The sequence below is a fragment of the Arvicola amphibius genome, chromosome 6 (genome assembly GCF_903992535.2).
Source record: "Arvicola amphibius chromosome 6, mArvAmp1.2, whole genome shotgun sequence".
NCBI classification, from domain to species: Eukaryota; Metazoa; Chordata; class Mammalia; order Rodentia; family Cricetidae; genus Arvicola; species Arvicola amphibius.
The window spans coordinates 114,382,999-114,403,666 of NC_052052.2; positions in this window are offsets into that span (position 1 = coordinate 114,382,999).

Sequence of the window (20,668 nt, forward strand, 5' to 3'; positions counted from 1 at the left end):
GGTTGTCATATGCTTGGTATTCATTTTCTCATTACCACTGATATTTTTGTAAGGCTTTGACAAGAGAGTGGGTGGAGAGGGGTGTATATCCACGCTAGCTTCCCAGGATAAAGCTGGCTCACATCGCTCCTATTTCTCATCCTTTAGTTTCCCTACTCTTGCTTTGTGTTCTTATCTCTGCTCATTTTTCTATGTGTCAACAGAAAACTACTGATTTGTTTTATTTATCAACAGTTAATATTAGAAAAAAATAAAAGCCTGCCCTCCCTTTTGAAGAACCAACATTTCTTTTATAAACTGCTAGCAATTGCTGCCATAGATTTTATAGAGATCATAACACACCTTTGATCTGCTTTGTATCCCAGAAGTTCCAACGGGATACTGTGCTGCACATTTTTAAATTGTGGGAAACGTTTTACCAGCTAGTTGATGATATAATGTTCAAGAAATCACAGAACAACGATTAAAGACTTCAGATATTTATTGTTGCTTGAGGAAGACAATTTGTCTAGCCATTCATTGAAGGAGAGTGATGATGAGCACTTATTACCAATACTGATATTAGCAAGTATTTTTATGTTAATAAAATTGGATAAAGAATAAAAGGTGGAATGCTTTAAAGTGTCAGTTACAGTTACTAGCTAAGTCATTCAGCAGATACAGACAGATCCACAGGCAGACAGACAGAAAGACACATGCACCTTTGTAATAGACGTCAGAGAGGCAATGGGTTCCTGGAAAGAGGGGTATACCAATATAAGTGGAGGTATGAGGTGTTGAGGTTATTATAAATGAGAAGTGCTTGCCAGAGCATATTGTGGAAGAGAAATATTGAAATTTTGTATCTGCTCTGGGATAGGCTTAGGAAAACAGGCAACAGAGGCTGGAGAGGGGGTTCAGTGTCAAGAACGCTTACAACTCTTGCAAAGAATGAGAGAGAGTTCAGTTTCCAAAACCCTGGTGGGGCAGACATCAATAGCCTGCCTGGATCTCCAGCTCCAGAGGATCTAATGCCCTCATCTGGCCTTTTTAGGCACTCTTGGTGGTACACACATGTGCACACCCACACGCTCACACACAGAGCACACACACAGAGCACGCACACTCATTTTAAAAGAAATAGAGACCATACGATGAGTGTGATAGTATGAAGCTCAGTAGCAAAACTGCTGTCCAACATGTCAGGTCTCTGTGCTTTATCCCCAGCCTTGTGGGAGAACAAACGAGTTAATGAGGCCAAACCACTTTCCATATTGACAAACATGGTTTTCAAATACTAGGACCTTGTGTTATATAACACATTTTATAGTACACATTAGCAAATAATAAATGTTTTCATGGACACCATTTAAATGTACTCCAAAGTATACAGCACCGCAATTACAATGCTGGGTGGAAAACCAAATCCACATACAAGTGCACCAGTATAAGTGGGTGTGAGATGTTATGGTTATTGCAAATGAAGAATTCTTGCCAGAGGATCCTTTGGATAATGAGGAAGATAAACATTACAATTTGGAGGAGAACCATCATCCATCACTGAACACTAATTCTTCAGGTACTACAAGAAAGGGTATGATGGCTGTTGGACTTTATTCTTTAAAAAAAATCAAATTAATTTGTTAGAAATGGAGGGGTGATTTTTTAGAGTCAAGAAAACGTCTTCTTCTTCCACCGTGGGTACATTTGAATATCAATTCTCTTGTATTTGAGTATCAGAAAACAAAAAAGATAGTGTTCCACCTTCACAAGAGTCAACGTCTTTGAAACATACTTAGAGCAAACAAAATATCAAATATCAGTGAATCACCCAAGATGCATTGGTCTATATAAAAACCTTTACCTCTGTCTAAGCACTTCAACAAAAACTTCTATCTTCAACAACTATATTTTACTCTTAAATTATGACATATTCTGATTTTTCCTCTGAGAAAATCATCTCGTTATATTTGTAGCGATTAAGATATAAAAATATAAGCCGCTAGCAGATAGCAATGGCAGTTTTATTGAAATTCTCTCTGTTCCTTTCGGCAGCATAATTTAATGAACTATATTAAGATGCTCACAAGTTGACAGTTTTCCCATAGAGGAAAACTTTGACTTTATCAATGTAGAATATGGTATTTATATGCTCAGATGCCTCTACCAAATAATCTGGGGGAGTAATATCCAGACTAAGAAAAGGCAGAATAATGCAGTGACTTTTCCCTGGCCTTCCTTTACTCACATGTCTGATCCTTCTTTGATATTTTAAACAGGATCCACTATAATCAAAATGTCACTTCAAGATCAATTGGCAGGAATACTAATGAAACAAGAGACTGATGACTTAGAGAACTGAAGATTTTAAGGATGCTGTATTTAACCTATTATTTTCTAACATTTTCATCATTTGACTTTTGAAGAAAGAAGTAGAAAAATGAGAGAAAAAAATCTTATAGTAGAGAGAAAATAATTTGAATAAGATTTGTCTTGGAAACTAGTGAGTTCATTTAATATAATAAAGCAGTGTAGGATTCCAAAATCAGGAAAAGATTAAAAAATATAAAATGCAGATTATTTTTTATTTTTTGTAGATTTTATGATGTCTATATATTTATGTATCTGTCCTCATCTATCTATCTATCTATCTATCTATCTATCTATCTATCTATCTATCTATCTATCTATCTATCATCTATGTTCCTGTGTGTATGTGTATATATACCAGGCTGGCCTCAAACTCACAGAGATTGCCTGCCTCTGCCTTCCATGTTCTGGGATTAAAGGCGTGCACCACCACCGCCCGCTGCAGCTATGTGTGTTTATGTGGTCTCAGTTTACATTCTCACAGATGTCAAAAATGGACATTGGATCTCCTGGAGCTGGAATTACAGGCAATTTTGAACGGCTCAGTGTGGCTTCTGGGCACTGAACTTAGAGCCTCTGCTGGTGCTGCAAGCAATCTTAACCACTAAGCTCTCCAGCCCCAAATGGAATTTTTTTAAACTCACACTTTGGTTGTTCCCCATGGTTTTTGTGTGAGAAACGTAATGCCCACTTGCACTGTGGTGAGGGCTGGAAGCTGGAAGAGGTCCTTGATTGCAGAGGATGGATGGGCTTGTTTCCTCTGGAGTGAGTTAATTAGTTGCATTTTTACCTTTCTCCCTCCCTCTCACTTCAGGTCGTCTTCTGTCCTTCTGCTTCGCCCATGAGATAGCACAACATGAGACAATCCTCAACAGGAACTGACTCCTCAACCTTGGACTCATCATCATTTACAACGCTAAGAAATAGATTGTGCTCAGTATTACTTGGTTTCAGGTTTTATTAGAGAAACAAAGTAGACTAACAGAGAAACTCTCAGGAAATTTCAGTCTTAGATCAAGAAGAATTTTTTTTCTTTAAGAAGCTGACCTTGCACATAGTGCATCCCCCCGCTCCAGATTGTGCGTGCGTGTGTGCGTGCGTGCGTGTGTGCGTGCGTGTGTGCGTGCGTGCGTGCATGTGTGTGTGTGTGTGTGTGTGTGTGTGTAGTTATAGAAACCAAGGGATGTGAGTTACCAGGTAGTCTATCAGGATATGGTGGTGCAGGATCTCTATTAAGTTCCCAGTGCACCACTGTGGTGGCTAAAATAGTTTAATAACAAGTGGACTTGGCTTGGAAAAGAATGTTGCTTTTCTACATAAACTTAGAAGACACAAACATATTTTGCTCTTCTTGCTAGCTGAGAGTACACAAAAACCTGTAAATTTGTGTTCCCCTATGCATCCAGACATTAATACTTTTAATCCTCTTGCATGTGATCCCTAAGAATACCTACCTTCAGTGACTATCATGTACAGGTAATAAAATGGGAACAAAGAAGATGCAGTCTGTAGCTTCATGGAGCTCACCATGTGGTTGGCCCTGGAGTGAGTGGAGCCTTTAGAATAAAGGAAGGAAAGCATGGTCCACATTAGGAAAACCCAAATGTGTCAAAGCTATCAGAAGAATCAGCCAGTGGGGTCCAGAAAAGCTTTGCCGAGGCAGTGCTATTTGAACCAAACCTGGAAAAAATGAGTAGGTGTTACTTATCTCTACAAACAAAATATCTGGGAAGGGCATTGTGGGAAGAAGGAATGGTCTGTTCAAAAGAACTCAGGCAGGAGGGAGCATGGTTTATTTAAGGAGCCATGAGTTGTGTGATTTGTTGGGAATAAAGAGCAGGAGAGAGAATGGCACACCATGCTGCCAGAGCAATTGACAGTGACCAGATTTTGTCCGCAAAGCTCCCAGAAGTGATTGAAGTTTTCAAACACAGGAGTGGTATGATTATGGCTGCAATGTACAAAAGGCCCCTGTGGATAAAAGACTCCAGGACCTCAGAATGGTTGTACAGAGAGAGTAGTTAGTGGGAAACTATATTAGCTACAGGAAAGTTGACAGTAGATGGGCCCGTAGTTAGTGAAATGGGAGATTTTTTTTTGATATTTTAGGGGAAAAAATTCAGTTACTAGGGTCAAGAGAATACATTCTGAAGTAGAAGATAACCACCCCCAATTCAATCGACTAACCAGCTGATGATGACCATGCTGATGGAGACAGGAAAGATAAAGATGAGGAATCTACAAATGCAGAGATATAATGCATGCTCAATACAGAAAGCTGGTGAGATTCCTAGAGATGGCCTTAATTTAATGAGGCATTTAATGAACTCAGAGCTGATGTGTGCTGTAGACACGGCTCTGTCTACCTTCTACTTTGCCCCATCTGTAGGGAATGACGGGGATCACAGATATCAGATGGTGCACGAGCCCTCTGCTCTTTATAACGACCTCCTTCACATCTCTTTAGCAGTTCCAGGCTGCTAGGGGCTCTGCTGTTCTGCCAGATGCTAGGCTTAAGGCTCTAGGATCTCACACTAAGGATTTTCAAATGCATCAAAGGACATGAGCTCCTAGAACAGGTTTATGTCCCGAATCTGTCGCTAGTTGTTGGGTTGTCCCATCACCGATGGCTTGTCAGAAACAAACCCCAAGCTTTGCTTGACTTCCCTGCTGTGAGGTTATGGGCTCTGCTGACTTGCACGGGCTAGAGCCTGGCATTCTACCATCCAGCGGTTGGCTCTCTGTGCCCGCCACATCTGAGCTGTATCCTGAGCAGTTCACATAAGAACAAATCGTGTTCCTGAATCTCCATTTTCTATAAGACCATAGTCCTTCAAACACTTCTTTCTTCAGAACTTCCGCAATGTATCAAACAAATTCATTTTGTATTTGACCTGACTGTTGTGGTTGTTCTCAGTGGGCTTGTGGTTTTATCAAATTTTCCTCCTACATTATGCAAATTGGCAGAGTGCTTCCTCATCTAACTTTAAATACCATGATTAATTTAATAAAAGTCTCAAAGGCTTTATACTCAGGATACGTTCTTATTTTATGAGTATACCATAACAACTGTGATTGTTCCATGCTCTGATTTGAGGAGGAATCCTGTAAAACTGTCTCTCTAGCGTCCAACCCCAAGAGTAAAGGCAGAGTTCTCTTAATTACAATGTTCCTGCTTGCTCAGGGATAGCCTACAACCGTCTTACAATAAACAACGAGCAGGTTGGGGTCCATGGTGTCAGATGGCCTCTCTTGTAGGGAAAACATGTTGTCCTCATTACAGGCAGAAGGGTTGTCAGGTGGATCTATTAGGGCTGACAGTGGTATCTTTAATCTTTGTTGTTTTCAACAGAGAAGCTTTTATAGTTGCAAAATTCATAGAACTATGAAACAGATCTTGAATATGCTCCAGCTTATTCTGAGTATTTCCTATTCAGAGTATCATAGAAGGCATTAAGCTAACAGCATTCTTCACATATAAAATTGGAGTCAAATTGTAATGAACTGGATAAGGCATACGAGTGCGTGAAGTGTGTGACCCTGTGTATAATCCCCCCCTTCAACTGTTTTATTAATGATTGCACACAGTCCCGCCCTGGTGGCTAAGAGCCATGTCTAGAAAACTCAGGACCAGCCTTATAGCATCTTTAATTTTCCATTATAAAATCAAGGGTAAAATACTCTTTTTACCAGATGATAGCAAAGTATGTCTTATTGTGTCTCCCAGCTTACATTTGTCAAAATGTAAAATCCGCCGCCAGGCCTAAGTGCAAGTCTGTATTCCCAGCTACTCAGGAGACTGAGCCTGGGAGACTGAGAGTTCAGCTTCTGCCTTGGTTTCAGAATGAACCCAAAGGTAGTCTTAGTAAATTAGTATGAGTTCATATAAATAAATAATAAGGACATACACTTAAAGCATGTTTGAGGCCCTAGGTTCAATTCTTTGTACTACTCAAAACAAGTAAACAAGTAAATGAAAAGACAACAAACAAAAAAAAGGACCCCCAGTAATGATACAGTCATCAGAGGTGTTTTCTAAACCACAAAGAAACAAATGTATATGGGAGGCACTTTATACTCACTAATTGCTAGGTAAACACTGTAACTAATAATTAGTGGGGAGAAAAGTATCAATCAAGAGGGTTTTAAACCTAGTTGTATTAGGTGCTTGTCTTCTGTGACAAAATACTTGACAAAACCCACTTAAGGAATGTGGGCTTTTATTTTACCTTACCACTAGAGATAAGTGGATGATACACTGGATACAGTGTGTCAGTGGAGGGGATACAGTGTGTTAGTGGAGGGGATACAGTGTGTCAGTGGAGGGGATACAGTGTGTCACTGGAGGGGATACAGTGTGTCACTGGAGGGAATGCAGTGTGTCATGGTGGCCAGACACTGTGGCAGCAGCAACAGGAGCTGGTCATGTTGTACCCCAGCCAGGAAACAGAGAGGGGGATGTGGAAGCTCCCTCTTCTTTTCCCCTTTAAATTCAGACCAGGATCCCATGAGACAGGGCTGTCGGCTTTTGGAGTGCATTATCTCAGCTCAGTTAATACAGCCTAGAGCTCCTGCATAGCCATGCCCAGAGATTGGTCTCTTAAATAATTCTATACCCTGTCACGTTGACAATTATCAACTGCCACAACAGTAAACTCCAAACCACAATTGTTTGTTTAGTAAACAGAGAGCTTTCATTGAAGACCACTGAATTTATAAACCACATTTGCTTAACGCCTTGACCTAGAAATCAATGTGAACTTTCTTATCATCGGGACAATTAAAGAGAAAATTAGATTTGCCATAGCACATGGGTAATCTCTATATTTTAATTTGTAAATGACCTGTCAAGTAATTCATTTAGTATGGATGAATGCTTAGATTCCTAATGACTGTTAATGCCTTGGAGATGGCAACATGAGCCCTGGGAAGAAGGCTTTCTTTCCTGTGCAGTGCCTCATCCAGCCCAGGTAAGGTCCACAGGGACCTTGGTCTGTATGAAGCTGTGGTCCAGGCATGACTCACAGAATCTTTCTCAGTCTCCATCTTTTGCCTTTATTACATAAGCCACTCTTAGATAATTTGATGCATCATTCTTTTCCCAAAATACATCTATTGGAATGTTTGTTGTCTTAAATCTGCCCAAAAGTATGATTTTTCTGTGAGTGGTTGTCTGAATGCTTCTAAGAAACTATTTCTATCCCATGGATTGCATGAAGTTAAGGTTATATAAAAGAGAACAGAGAAGACAATTTGCACGAGCATAAACCCCTGGCAAAACCAGAGAACAGAATAGTGATATTGTTGGTTGAATGCCTTCCTCCTCCCCTCCCTCTTGTTAGTCTTCTTTGTTCCCCAAGGCAGTTTGACTTCCACCCTTATGTTACATGTATACACATATGCATATACATATACATATAATTTTAGTGCGTGTATATTTGATATATATGTATACAATGTATTATGTATATATTTATATGTATACATGTAAATATATATTTATATATTATATAATTGTATGTCTTTAAAATTTCAAAGCACAAATAACAGAAAACATAATATTCATCTTTCTGAAGCTGCTTCAACTTATTTAATATGTAAATATCAAATTATATTCATTTTTCTACTATGGTTGGAAAAACCCACTGTGAAGGAAAATATTTTCTTTCTTTAACCATTCACATAATAATGGACACTCAGGTTGACAAGCCCCTTCAAAATGAGGCTCCCCTTGCTTGGGGTAGTGTTGAAGCTGTAGTTGGTCTCATAGAGACTGCGATGGCAGGTGAGTCTGAGGCACACATCTTTCAGAGTTTCAGAGAAGCAAATTTTGCTATATCATTATTATTTATTATTACTAATATTTTAAAATCTAATCATTTTGTATATTTGTCAAACAATCCGCCCTCCGTGCAGGTGTGGAGGGGCACACAGTGGTGAGGTAGGTTAGTGGACACTCACTGTGTACATTAGCTGATGCTGGTGTGCACATTTACATAAGACAGAAGATACAGGTTCCCAGAATTAACGCCCAAAGTAACTCGGAGAGCATTCCCTTTGCTGCCAACTCAACAAATATCCCGCAAATGATTTCCAGTCCCTTTCAAACAAGGTTGTGTGGCTGCTCCTTTGTTGCTTAACTTGTCCTTTCGTTGGCTCCACTTTAAAACTCCTCGACTAAATGATGTGACAGTCTCTTGCAGTGAGTTGTTTCTGGGATAACACAGCCAAATGATACCACAGACCTAATGATTGAAGGCTCTCTTCCGGTTGTCCCCTTGGGCAACCCTGTGTGGCTTGGCCGGTTGTTATCCTCACAGCAGTCTTCCCTTCCTCCCTTGGGACAGACAGCTTGGCCCTGGAACAACCTAGTGGAGAGCATCAGAAACAAAAAGTTGGATTTGTAGAGGAAGTTGTTAATCCTATTGTGTTTCTTTTTTGCTAATATTATGAAATACTTAATGAAATGGGGAAAAGGACCATTACGTTTTGTCCAAAAAGAATGCTGAACAGCGAAAAGCAACAAAAGGGAGACTGGGTACACTGGCATGAGCCAATCCCTATGAAGTCATGAATCATGCGGAGAAAACACATGGAAGATTACATGTAAGATCCAGATGTAGAGAAATAATCTAGAAATAATGTAAAATACAGCTTGGGCAAGATTTTAGATTTTATTTCTATGTAATTATAAACTAATTGTGGGTTTTTATTTGTTTGGCTGTTGTGTTATGTTTTTGTTTTTTTGTTTTTTGTTTTGTTTTTTGAGACAGAGTTTCTCTGTGCAATGCTGACTGTCCTGGAAATAGCTTCATAGAACAGGCTGGCAAAGAACTCAGAGATCTGCCTGACTCTGCCTTTGGAGTGCCTGGATTAAGGGGTGCACCAAATCTCTGGCTTCCCTTATGGAATTTTAAGTAACATGTGCAGATAGTAACTTTTAAACAGTCCCGTTTTGTCCCCTTAAATTATCTACCAGCTTTAATTATACACAGAGGTTAAAATATAAAAATTCTAAGTATATACACAGGAGGAATTAAAGAGATTAACTGGAGTATATATGATCATATTTTGTTGCATATATGTATGAAATCTCAAGAATGAAGGAAAAAGAGCTATTTTAAAGGTTCAGGTATGAACTAAAACCGAGATAATTTTTACATGTCCAAAAATTAATATTTGTCAATTTATAGGGATAAAGTGCCCATATAGTCATCAAGTATAATCATAAAATTATTAGAACAAACATGAAGAGCATAAGAGAACACATACAAAATAGACTTGCAAATTCTTATAGGCAGATACTGCTTGTTCATTTTTAGGCCACTCAGACCTGAATAATAACACAGAAACCATATTAATTACAGCACTATTCTGTCAATAGCTTAGGAATATTTCTAGCTATCTCTTACATCTTAAGTTAACCCATTTCTATTAATCTGTGTGTTGCCATGAGGTTGTATCCTACCAGTAAGGTTCTGACTGGTGGCTGGCATTTTTTTCCTTCTGCAAATACATGGCATCTCTCCTACTTTGCCTACTTTCTCTCTATCTATCTCTATTCAGATTTCTCTCCTGGATTTACTGTACTGTGTGTGTGTGTGTGTGTGTGTATTATGTATATACACTGGTTGAGCTTAGCAGCCTGTACAATGAAATGTGCCTCTGTAGCTAAAAAAAAATCAAAGAAAACACTTTACTATACACAATCCAGACTTTCTGTGTATTTTCCATCTTTACACGGCTTATTTTTCTTTACTCCTTTAATCTATGACTGTCTGTATTCTTTTATATTGTTTCTACTGTCTCTTTAAAGACTTTGTTTTATTTTTTTAAAACCATTTATTTCTTTTTATAACTGTCTATACTCTTTTTTTTCTCTCTCTCCAAAGCCTACGTACATTTATCCAACACTGTGACCCATTAAGAGGTTTATTTATGTCAGAATCTGTCTTTATTGTCTATTTGTAATCATTTTCTGTCCAGGAGCACCTTTAAAATGGTAAGCAGCTTTCTCACAGCAGCTCTGGATGCTGACTCCGCCTCTCTCAGCCTTTCAGCACAGAGGAGGTACCTTTACTGCCAGCTCTGAGATTGCTGGGTAGGAACCATGTTCACCGCCTCAGCTCTGAGAAGCAGTTGGAAAAGTGGAAGGTCCAAAGCCCTCCCTACTGTGTCTAGGTTGAGCAAGGTTTACATCCAAAGAGAATAGCTGTTTTAAATTGAATTTCCCTAATAGTTAATGTTATTGAACACCTTTTAAATTACTTGTTGGTCATTTGTAAGTCTTCTTTTGAGAACTGTCTGTTCAATTCTCTAGCCCTTTTAATGACTGGAAAATTTTGGGTTTTGATGTTAAAATTTTTAGTTCTTTACATATTCTATATATTAATCTCCTATATGATTTGTAATATGTAAGTGTTTTTCCCACTCTCAGATTGAATCTTCCCTATGATGATGTTATTGGCTGTGCAGAAGCTTCTTAATTACATATAATTTCATTTGTCAATTATTGGGGTTATTTCCTGTGCTAGGAGAGTACTTTATAGAAAGTTTTCGACTATATCTTAAAGTGTTCCTCTCTATTGTTTTAAACGTTTTGTGTTTTATATTATGGTCTTTGTAGCAGTTTGAATTTGCTGGTGGGGGAAGTGTCTTTGAAGTATAGAATCATGTCATTTGCCAACAATTTCCTTTCTTTTCTATTTGTATGTTTTTTGGTTTTGTCATATCTAGCCATAGTTAAGACTTTGATCACTATACTGATTGGAGACAATAGGCACTCTTAACTCACTTCAAAACATAAGAGAAATGCCCCCTTTAGTATAATATGATAGGCTTCTCCCTTCTTTCTGAACCTGCTCTGTAGACCAGTCTTCACAAATATCTGCTTGCTTTGTGATTAAAGGTATGTGCCACTATTGCCAGGCTCCTTGTGGCCTTTCTTAAGATTGTAATGCTCCTTTTATTCCTAGTTCCTTCAGTACCTTTTCATGATTGGAAGTTGAACTTTGTCAAATGACCTTTCTATGTCTATTGAAACAATCATCTGATCTTTCTCTTTAATTGGTTTGCGTGTTGTATAGCACTTATTGATTTGCATATATTAAACCTTGAATCCCTGGGATAAAACCAATATAGTTGTGATGTTTGTCTTTTTAATCTACCTTCAACTTAGCTTTCAGGCGTTTCCTTGAAATTTACCTATATTCATCAGGGAAATGGCTCTATAGATTTTCCTTCATTGTGGTGTCCTTATCCATTTTAAAATAAGGGTAATATTATTTTGAATCCCCATGGAATGAGATTGATGGTGCCTTTCCCTATACATTTTGCAGAACAATATGAGATGTGTTGGTATTAACTTTTTTTTTTAAAAGCATTTGGTTGAATTTATCAGTGAATTTGTCCAGTCTTGGGCTTTTTTTTTTCTTTTGAGACTTCTAATTACTGTCTTAATCTAATTATTGTAGTTTTAACTTGATTATATATAATTTCATCTATTTTTGATAGGTGATATTTGTTTAGAAATTTATCCATTTCTTAAAGAGTGTTAAACTTTTGTAATATAAGTTTTGAAGTATTCTCTAATTATCAAATTTCATTGAATTCGGTTATATAGCATCTGCCTTTTCATCTCCAATTTCTTAATTTTGTTCTCCTCTTTTTCTTTTGGTTAATTTGACTAGATTCTTTCAGTTTCATTTATCTTTTCAAAGAAAAATTTCTCTGATTGACCTTGTGTATTCCTTAAGCCTTCTTTCCATCATTTTCACCCTAAAATTTATTTTGTGCTGTTTATCACATTTGGATTTTTACTTGTTCTTGTTTTTTTTTATAGAGTTGTGAGTTACCTCATTGGCTTATATATTTAAGAGATCTCTCTCTGATACTTTAGTTTAAACACAGCTATAAACATTTGTATGGGCACTGTTTTAGCCATGTCTCATAAGTTCTGGGAAGCTGTGTCATGATTTTCTTTTAATTCTCAACGTTAAAAAATATTCTCCATGATTTCTTCAGTTACCTCATGTTTATTCAAAAGTATATTATCCAGTCTCCAAATATTTGTATTGTTTCCTTTACTGTTTGTTTGTAGTTTTATTCTTCTTTGGCTTGATCAAATGAAAGTACTTATTTTGTTTGCTTTTTGATGTGTTAAGGCTTGCTTTGTGGCCTAAAATGGGATGAATTTTAGAGAAAGCTAGGTTGTATGTGTTTTTAATACAGTTTAACTCTACTGACTTTTAGTATAGATGATCTACCTAAATGAGGTTGGAATTTCGAACTATTCTGATATTGTACTAAAAGCCATCTGACCATTCATGACTTTTAATATCTGATGAAGTGGGAAACCCCAACTTTTGAAGCACAGATATTCATCATCATTGTGCTTTCATAAGTTGCTTTTAAATATATCGTATGGTCTTTATATCTTCTAGATTTTTTTTTTTTTTTTGGTTTTTTGAGACAGGGTTTCTCTGTAGCTTTGGAGCCTGTCCTGGAACTAGCTCTTGTAGACCAGGCTGGTCTCGAACTCACAGAGATCCGCCTGCCTCTGCCTCCCGAGTGCTGGGATTAAAGGCATGTGCCACCACCGCCCGGCTCTTCTAGATATTTTTGATTTGAAGTCCACTTTATCTCCTATGAGAGGAGTTCTATTTGCTTGGAGATCACTTTCTGTCCTTTATCTCTGTGGTATTTCTTTCTGATGTGTGTTTCTTGGAAACAAAACACAGTTGGTATTTGTTGTTTAATTTCATCTTTTACTTGATGAATTGAGGCCATTTTTATTTCAGGTTTTTGCTGAAAGGGACGTGCTGTTTCTGATTGGTTTTAAATACTTCCCCACTATTATTAGTGTTTTCTTGTTTATTGGGTGTTTTCTTTTTTTATTGACTTTTATTGAGCTCTACATTTTTTCTGCTCCCCTCCCAGCTACTCCTTTCTCCTTCAACTGTATCCCAGTGTCCCCATACTCCCAATTTACTCAGGAGGTCTTGTCATTTTCTACTTCCCATGTAGATTAGATCTATGTATATATGTATATCTCTTAGGGTCCTCATTGTTGTCTAGGTTCTCTGGGATTGTGATTTGTGGGCTTTTTTTCTTAGCTTTATGTTTAAAAACCACTTATGAGTGAGTACGTGTGATAATTGTCTTTCTGGATCTAGGTTACCTCACTCAAAATGATGTTTTCTAGCTTCACCCATTTGCCTGCAAAATTCAAGATTTTTTTTTTTTTTGCTGTGTAGTACTCCATTGCGTATTGGGTTTTATGTGATGGATTTCTTCCTAACTTTCCTTTGTATTACTCTCATAAAATTATATTTTTCTTTTTCTGTTGGAAATGAGACTTTTATTTTTCTCTTTGTATAGTATGTTTAAAGCTTTTTTGCAGTCTGAATTGGTTCTTATCCATTTTTGTAGATTGTAATTTGTTTTGAACCATTAATTTTTCCATGAATTATAAAAGATAAAATTGCTGGATATAGCAATTTTGGCTGACAATTATTTTTATGACTTTTTTTAAAAAATTGTAAGTGTTTTGGTGTTTTGCCTTTAGAAGTTTCAGTATCATGCTTTTGTTTTGTATTTTAACATCAAGGCTGCAATATGGTAAAGTTCATCTCTGGTCATATCAATTTGAATTTCTTAATGCTCTTTTGCTTGAACTTCTATCTCTTTGAATTCAGTTTTTAAATCAATTGTCTATGCCATTAGATTTTATTTTAGTTATTTCTTCTCCAATACAAGCTTTTTGTTTGGTCTGTTGAGTATATCTGAAAGTCCTTGGAAGCTTTTCTTATACTTGATAATATTGTTTTATACATATCTGAATATATTGTCTCAGCTTTGGCTCTCGCCCTGAACTTCTCTCTTCTAGGCCTTTCTATGTTGATGCTTTCCAATGTGCTTTTTGTTTGATGTAATAATTTTTCCATTTCCAGAATTCTTGTTTGTTTCTTTTTCTTTTTCCTTTTATTTGGCCTCAATTTCCTTTTTGGATTTCTCCTCTAATTTGTGTTTTTATTAACTTAGTTCCTGAGTTAATTTCTTGACTTCATTCATCTTTTTATTTGAATGTTCTTTTCCATGGCCCTTGATAATTTATTAAAGAAGAATTCTGACATTTTTTTTAGGACTTCAGTGGTATTATTGTCTATGCTTTTTAATATTGAGAAGTCCTGAGTTTGTGGAGAACATTTGTGGAAGGTTGTCTCACTTGCTGTTCTTTCTTTGAGCTTTGCATATCTGGTAGGATGGGTATACTCTCCAATTTTGTTTGGACTTTTCACTTTTCTTGCTATTTTATTTTACTCATGTGCATCTTTCTAGTAATTTGTTTTCATTGAATTTAGGTTCTCCACCATTATTTTGTATGGGGGTTGATGACTACAGTAACAGATATGGTGACTTGATACTAGACAAAGTATTACGTCATTGGAGAAGACACTGTATACTTGACCTGTATCCCAGACATAGTTTGCAAATAGTATGACTGAGCTACTGACTAGGTAAATGTAGTTTGTAGAACTTTATAGCTAAGGGCATCACTAAATGAGTGGTGAAATGAGAAGGGAGGAGGAAAAGTAGCATCCGACAGTCTAACTTGGAATTCCCTATTTCACCAGTCCCCTGAGTTAATATTAAAATACCACAATACAGCATCCTCAAACTTGGTGAATTAATTTTTATTTATTTGTATGACATAAAGCAATTTAATTCATACATTTTTAACTAGGAAAATAATATAAATGAATTTTTTAAAAAAACATTTAGTTTAATATGTGCTTTTTTCTCTAACTTGCAGATTTTCAGAGTCTGCATCCTCAAAAATTATTTTCTGACCTGATTATCGCTGTCTTTTACCTTGAACAGTCAAGCATACTATTACACATTTTATGACCCATGTCTCAATCATTGCAACACAATATGGTTCTTTTTCTAGGCTTACTGGCTTTCTTTGTATCAAGAGGCATTGCAGTTTGGAATAATTGCTGTCAACAAGTCCTTTAAATCTAAAGTTCCAAGATTTGAAACTGGGGATACATAAAAAGGAAACTGTCACATACCTTGAATAAGTCAAGTGAATGACATAATAATTGAAATATGGCTACCTTTGTATATGCTTGTGGTTATCTCTATTTGGTTAATGGATTTTTATCATCATAATATCATTTTCAATAAAAAGAATTGTGGACCCAAGTATAACTTACATAAGTAGCTTTAATGAGGCTGATTGGTTTCTATTCTCTTAAGCAAAGCAAAGGCTTCTCAACTACCAATAGATTTTCTTTCAGTAGGATTGAAAAGACTTGTTATTCCAGAACCACATTGAAATACTCTGAACACTTAAAACAGTGCATTGCACTAATTAATTAATGTTTGGAAACACAGCTCTCTATGCTAGATTAGTTCTTGGTTCAGTAACTGCTGACAGTGTCTTGCTGTTTATTACAAAGGGTAGAAAACAGTGCTCGGAAGCTAGAGCTTTTGAAATAATCCCTAATGAGTTGTGTGAGTCTAAATTGTCTGGTTTTATTCCTAGGATTTCAGAGTGTTTAAAACAATCTGTAATAGAGTCTCAAACTAGAGCAAAACCCCGGCAATTTCCCTAAAAGTTACCAAAGTGCAATTTCCTAGAGATTTGTTAGTGTCTAGTTTATCTTGCAAAGATTATAAATCTACCAATTAAATGAATGCAAGAAAAATGCATTTTCTAGTGAATATTGATACAGGAATAAGGTTCTGAAGAGGATAGTGCTTTGCTAATGTAAGAAAATATTTCTAAGAGTAACGAGTAGAGTTACTCTTCTTCAGGAAGCCCAGGGTCAGGTTCAGGAATCAATGACTATCACTCAATACACCTGAACCGATGGTGCCTTTGTCTCTGTCAACATCTGTGTTAGCCTTTTACTTATATTTCACTGTATTTGTGGCTTAGTATATAATTTCTGAGAATGGAGCATATAATATTAAACATTTGAAAATATGAATTCTGTGTGAAAATGTATCTTGAATGTATGATCTTGTAGAGGGGCAAACCAATTACTATTTCTGTGGCCCCAGTAGGAACACTTTTTATGTAAAAGCTACTCAATTCAAAGTTCACAATGAGACCTGTTTGGAAAGCTATGAGATGATAAATAAGCAGTTGAGTGGAGTCTCTGCCTAAGAAGAAAACCTTCACAGTTTGGTTAAGTTGAGGAACCTAAACTAATGGGAGTCTGTGGACTGATTAGTTGATTAGTTGAGTGGCAAGTTCTATTTATTTATTTATTTAGAATCCACAGTAAAATGTTATGTCTTTCTCCTAAATGCTCTGAATTTCTACCAAAATTTGATTATTCTAAATTGTCATGTATTGTTTTATTTGTAGTAGAACAGGGGCACTGAAAAGAAGATCTGTTCTGTATGTTTCACCTACTAAAACAGTGTGGCAGTTTGAGTGTACTTGCTTCCCATAAACTCATAGGAAGTGGCACTATCAGTAGGTGTGGCTTTGTTATAGTAGGTGTGGCCTTCTTGGAGGAAGTGTATCTCTGTGGGTGTGGGTTTTGAGTTCTCCTATGCTCAGAGTCTCAGGTCACTTCCTGTTGCCTGTGAATCAAGATGTAAGAATTCTAGTCAGGTGCTGGTGGTGCTTGCTTTTAATCCCAGCGCTCAGGAGGCAGAGGCAGGTGGATCTCTGTGAGTTAGAGGCAAACCTGTTTCACAAGAGCTAGTTCCAGGACAGGCTCCAAAGCTACAATGAAACCCTGTCTTAAAAAACAAACAAACAAAAAGATGTAAGAATTCTCAGCTCCTTCTCCTATCCATGTCTCATGTCGGCCTGCAAACCAAAATTTCCCACCATGATGATAATGGACTAAACCTCTGAACTGTAAGTGAATCACCCCAATTAAATATTTTCCATTGTGGGAGTTACCATGGTCATGGTGTCTCTTCAAAGCAATAGCAGTCCTAAGACAAGGAGCCAACAAAGGGTTGAGATGGTGGCCAGGTCGGATATGTATTTACTGTGCAAACATGAAGATCTGAGTTAAATATCATGAACGACAAAAATCACAATAAAAAAGCCAAGGACGGCAATCTCATGGGTCAAGACGCAGATACAGGAGGTTACCTACAGTCTACTAGCTAAAAACAGGCAAGCTGAGCTCCATATCAGTGAGAGACTTTGTCTCACCAGGGGGAAGAGATAGCTAGATCATAGAGAACAATACTCAAGGGTGACTTCTGACCACCACAGACATACCTACACTATCTACACACAAATGACACACGAGCGACTGATTTGTCAGTTTGCTGGATTTGCATTCTTCATGACTACTGGTGATTGGTGAGTCATATTCTAATTCCTGAAGGCCACTCAAGCCTAGACCTACAACAACAGCTGTCAGTTCAGTGGTTCCTTGACTGTTACATTTTTATGAGTTCTCATGCCTGCCTTTCATAGTTTGTTACTGTGGACTTGTTTCTGGACTCCAGATATTACACCTGCTGGATGCACTCAAGTTGCTGCTGTGAGTTGAGAGAAAAGATCATTTATGCAAGTGATGTGATTCAGAGACTGTGTTGGATTCAGAGACTACCAAGCCTACACCTGGGTGTAAAGGCTTTCAGATGATTGTCTTATTTTGTCACTTTTCAGGTAGCAGCATGATCTGAATAACTGGTATTGCCAAGTAAATAGAAGGCAGTCTCGCTTGAGGAGAACTTGAAATAATGCGATGACCCGTAAGAGGTAAAAGGACGCTTTTCCTGGCTATACAAGGCTGGGTGGGAAGAACTCCAAGAGAAATAATTATAATGCTATACATAGGCTACAGTAATTATTAATGGTGAACTAGATACTGACAAAAAATTTACTTCAAATCGCAAGTACTTTGTGCAAAGTCATATAAAGAAGATGAAAACAATTAATGATGTTAATTATTTGCCTCAACTAATATATACTGGACTTCTTAAACGGGTGCTAAGAAATGTTTTCTCCCAATGATGATGCTTCTGATTTTTTTTTGTACTTAAGAATATCACTGCCAAAATGAATGTTAAGGAGGAGTAAATTCAGTCAAAGTGAACAGAACAACACATTAACATAACGACTTAAAAATAGTTCTCTGTGTGGGAGAGAGGATGGCGGCTCTGAACTTCATTAAGCCAATTGTTGAGGAGACATCTGGAATCTCATTCCAGGGGCTGCTAGAGCAATACATGTTCTGGGTGACTCTCTTAAGATGCAGTTCAGACAAGATGTGCTTGAACAAAGTATCTTTGTGAAGTAATCACCTTAAGTCACCCCCATGAGCACTTATTCATTTTGAGGAAGGACATAAGAGCTAGACACACAGGGAAGGTCTCAGTTGACTTGCTGGGGCAAAGAGAATTCGGTGACAGGAGTCTAAATCAGTTCCCAAACTGGGTCAGTCCAGGTCTGCCATTCACCTGAAGTATTTTTTCTTACCTAATTATATACTCATCAAAGTAGAATGCATGAATTTCCCATATCTTTTTCAATTTAGAAAATGGATATTTAATAAAATATCATTGAACGAATAGATACTTAATTTTCCCAGAAATAAATCATGGTAGTACTTTCTGGACATAAAGGTCCTTCAGGAGAGATACGATGGGCCTTTAAAGAACGATTATTGTAGCCGGGCGGTGGTGGCGCACGCCTTTAATCCCAGCACTCGGGAGGCAGAGGCAGGCGGATCTCTGTGAGTTCGAGAACAGCCTGGTCTACAAGAGCTAGTTCCAGGACAGGCTCCAAAGCCACAGAGAAACCCTGTCTTGAAAAAACCAAAAAAAAAAAAAAAGAACGATTATTGTGAAAACTCAAAAGTTGGGTTAAACTGTGAGCACTCTTTCAGTTTAACAAGGAAGCCCTATCTATTCCTAGAATGGATGCTAGGGCACAACAGGAAACTTCTTTATGCCCTCAGGTATTGGAAGTAATGTCAACCTGGCCCCAAACCATGACATGGAGAACGGGAACCTAAGGGCAGTAATTAGCCGCATTAACATTAGATTAAGCCACCTCTTAGATATTGATGCTTTGCCCACAGACAGACAAACACCACCCTCAACCGTAATCAGAGAAGCCTGCCCTTGCAGGAGTGGGGATAAATGCAATAACCCATGGCTGCACGAGACACAGACACAAATAATATTTGAGGGCTTAGTCTTATACAGGACATTTACTCCACCCCTCTAAAGCTAAGAGAATTTCCCAAAAGTGATGGAGGAAAGAATTTAAGATTAAGTGGGTGGAGGGGAAGGAGCTCCAGTGTACCGTCTTTTAAGAAGATGTGGACACAAGAGCTACAAACTCACTTCATCTGTGCACACCGCATCCACAGAAGTCAGGACCCCTTACAGTCAACTATGGAGGCAGAAGAGACTCACAGGCTACTCCCACACACTGCTGGTTCAGGAAGAGGGGGAGGCATACTATCTAGGAGTGTATACACTAAACAACCTACTAAGCCCTATTGGTTAGTCCAAAAATGAACACACATTTTGCCCTGTCTGAACACTGTAGAACACTAAATAAGATCGAATTAGTAAATAAAGGAAAGGGACTGATAGTGAGGGAGGGTTTGTTAGGGCAAGAGGGACATGGGGGAGGGTCAGGAGAAAGGGACGTAGTATATAAGTACATTGTGAAAAAGTAAGAGAAATTAAAAGCCCACTTGCATCAAGGTTATCACTGAGCACGTTTGCTTGTATTCTGTGACAACCATCGTACTTTTTAAACATAATCCATCACTTATTTATAAAGATGGAAGTCATGTTTACTGACAGGGAATTTCAAAGACATAGCCGCTGAGAGGAATTGGTGTTAGGCAGCCTCCATGTGGATGGTTTGGGGTGACAGTGTAACCCAGAGATATGCGTTTAGGGACGCTGCTGTGAACACTGATGGAGCAATCCTGTGTGGTCCTCTTCCCTAAAGGATACGGTTTCCATTTGCTCAGATATGGTGCATTGGGGAACTTGTCAAGGCACTTCCAAGTTCATGCGTACTATCCCACAGGATTACACTGAGTCACTGAGCAAGGCCAGGGTCTCTTCTGGTAGGTGGTGATTCACTGAACAAAAGAGCCAAGAAGCTTTATAAAATCAAAAAAAAAAAAAAAAAAAAAAAAAGAAGAAGTAACCTGGTTCTAAGCCACCCTAAGCCACATTCCCTTCCAATGCCCTATATATAACCATTCAAGTCAGTGTCGTACGGGAGGCTCTTTTCTGTATTCCCAGGAACTCAAGAGTGGGCAGCGATTCTCCAGGGCACCGCCTGCTTTTGCCTAAC